Source organism: Alexandromys fortis, unplaced genomic scaffold, assembly GCF_014885135.2.
Source record: "Alexandromys fortis isolate MF-2015 unplaced genomic scaffold, M_Fortis_MF-2015_v1.1 scaffold_165, whole genome shotgun sequence".
NCBI lineage: Eukaryota > Metazoa > Chordata > Mammalia > Rodentia > Cricetidae > Alexandromys > Alexandromys fortis.
This window is the reverse complement of record NW_026068038.1, coordinates 1,902,822-1,906,112: the sequence shown is the minus strand read 5'-3', so window position 1 is coordinate 1,906,112 and position 3,291 is coordinate 1,902,822.

Sequence of the window (3,291 nt, the reverse complement as noted above, 5' to 3'; positions counted from 1 at the left end):
GTTGTGGGCCTTGTGATTTGTTTCTCTGGGGTGTTAAAATGGAGTTGGGGGCACCCAAGGGGGTGGCTGGTGGGCGTTGTGCATTCTACACACACATACACACACTTTTAAAAAAAGATTTATATATACAGTGTTCTGCCCATGCGTGTCCTGGAAGGCCAGAAGAGGGCACCAGATAGTCCTACCACAGCCGGGGTCTGTGTTGGTGTCTGGTGGCCATGCTGAGCTGACCCCCCCGACACTGGTCCTGGGATAGCTGGCCCTACCCCTTGCTGGATATTGCAGCAGGGGAGCTGCTCCCACTGCAGTCAGGAAAGCTGGCCTCGTCCCTTTCCATGGGTGTGCACCTCACCTGGGCAGCACACTAGAGCTGACTCTGTTGTTGGGGATGCAGGTGAGCTGGCTCTGAGCTGTGAGAACAGCAGAGTTGACCCCACCCCCGCCATCTCCCGTGTGGTGGCATGGGTGAGGGAAAGATGTCCCCTGCTTCCCTGCTGCCTACAGCAGGCGAGAGAGCTGGCTCTGAGTTCACAAAAGTGAGAAAGCTAGCCACGCCCCTCACCAGCTGCAGCAGAGCCGACCCTGCACCCTGCCAGGGCAGCACACTAGAACTGGTCCTGTGTCAGGGGTGCAGGTGAGCCAGCCCTGAGCTGACCCTGCCACCTCCTCGTTTGCCTCCTACAGTAATCGAGATGGGGGGGGGGGCTGCACCTTGCCTGGGCAAGACAGGAGCTGGCCCTGGTGGGGTGAATGAGGGTGAGCTGGACCTGAGGACTGAGAGCAAGAGACCTGGCCCTGCTGCACTGGGCGGGCTGGCCGAGGCAGTGCTGCAGGGCTTATCTGGGTGGTGACTATGGGGGGAAGCTGGAGGGCTGCCCAGCCCCGCTACCACCCAAGCCCAGCCACCACCCAGGCCCAGCCACCACCCAGGCCCAGAACCAGGGCTATGGGTTGGCCCACCTCAACATCCACCAAATTTGTGACCTGTTGGAGCATGTGAAGGGGACGAACCTACAGATCCAAAACCGTGGGATTCCCATGACATAGGATAGCAGGGTCACCAAGAGAAGCCCCAGTGATAGCCCATTATCGGTGGTGTAATAGGAACCAGAGGCCTCAAACCGGACCAGTGACTCAAGGCAGCGAACACTTACAAGGGGAGATGGAAGGACAGAGGATAAACTGAGGCCACACTGCAGCTTCCACGATAAGATTCTTCTTTTTTGTTGTTTGGTTGGTTTGGTTTTTCTTTTACATTTTGTTTTGTTTTGGGGGGAGGTTGCAAGGGTAGTAAGTGGATGCAGGGGAAGGGGAGATGGGTGGGACTGGGATGCATGATGTGTGATCTGCAAGGGATCAATAAAAGTTAAAAAAAATTCATTCACATGCTATGTAAGTCTAAGTTGGCTTCTTGATGAAAATGTTTTAGATATATATTTTTTAAGAAGTGGAAAACAACAGCGTAAGACACTCAGTGTCAACCTCCGGCCTCCGCAAACATGTGCAGCCATGCACACACAGCAGGTCCATGTACACAGATGACACACATAAAAAAAGCATGCAGTTAATGCTGCCTTGTGGCCACTGTTGGGCCTCTCCCCACGCCAGGGCGGGGCCCCTGCTGCAGGTGTACCAGAAATGCAGGAGCCCCCAGTGGCCGTAGAACAAGACACTGCTGTCCGCATGGGAAAGGTGGGTCTGGTGATGGGCAGATGTCTCCACACAGCTCTCAGAAATAGCTTTGTTTTCATAGAGGTGGGCTACACTAGGCAAGTTGCCTGCCTTTGAGGCACAGCCCCAGGTCTGAAATACTTTAAAGCAAAATATCTGGTGGCCCTACTTGCCCTGAATTCCTGATTCTGAGCGTGGGCTTTTTTGTCCCATGGGAAACTGCCCCCAGCCATGAGCGTCAGGCTGGATGCTTTCTGGAGCTGAGGCTGCAGATGGGGGCTCATGGAGGGGGTCACGGCCTGTCACTCGGCACTGATGAAGCCTGTTTCTTATTTTAGGTGTCTGGGTAGCTCCAATCTTCCAAGGCACAGTGTTTTTGGTCAGTCTGATGCCCCAACCATTCCTTTCAAAGAGGCGGTGGTGTGACCTCTAGTGGGCACTCAGGGTCACTGCAGCCCACAATACCTGAGCAAAGACAGGGCTTTGTAGGGCTTTCACAGCCCTGACTGTGGCTTTCAAGTCTATAGGTGGCACAAGGCAGTGTCCTATGTCCTCGGAGGAAGCTGCTATGCAGTGAGGGCGTTCTCCACTCTCTTCCAAACAGGGAAGACCACTAACCCCTTGTCCCGCTTCACCTTGATCTGGAAAGGAAGGTGCCTCAGCTGCCACGTCCTGCCTGCTAACCCAGTGTGTGTGTCTGTCTTATTTACATTTTTGAGTTGAGGGCCACTTAAGCCTTACAGTGGGGACAGAATGTTGTCACCCCTCCAGATCCAAACTGACCTATAGTTCACTTCCCTCTTCCAGAGTGTCCAGTCTATGCACACAGTAGGGATCCATCCATTCCCTGCACACAGTAGGGAGCTCAGTTCACTTCTCAGAGCCATTTCTCAGCTTGTTTCATTACTCTTCCTTTTAAGGAGCCATTTCAGGAATTTTTTTTTTTAACAAGTGCTTCCATGTGGAATGAATATATATAATATATATTTATGTAGTATTTCATATATGTATTCATCAATATTTATGAGAGAGAGAGAGAGAGAGAGAGAGAGAGAGAGAGAGAGAGTCTCTGAACAGATGAGGCTGGCTGTAACCCATGCTCCTGATGCTTTAGAGCGTTGGGATTACAGGTGTGTACCACCACGCCTGCACATCATCAGACTCCACACTCCCAGGGTGGCCTTGAACTCGCAGAGATCCACCTGCCTCATCCCTGAGTCCTGGGATTAAAGATGTGTGCCAGGACTCAGGGATGAGCCACCCTGGGCTATGTAAGATTGAAAAGAGAAACAGAGCTCACACGAAGGAGATTCCTGCACTTGGGATCACCTGTCTTTAAACCCAGCACTAGAGAGGTAGAGTCAGGAGTGATATGGCTGGGGCGGGGGGGGGGGGGGGGGGGGGGGGGGGAAGGGGGGGGGGGGGGGGGGGGGGGGGGGGGGGGAGGAGAGGAATATAAGGGAGAAGAGGTAGGAATTCAGTGGAGTCTGAGGATTTGTAGAGACAGGATCTTGCCCTTTGGTCTGAAGATTTGGTGGAGGTAAAAGGCTGTTTTGCTTTTCTCATCTTCGGGTTGAACCCCAATATCTTCCTCTGGATTTTTATTATTCGTGCTACAGC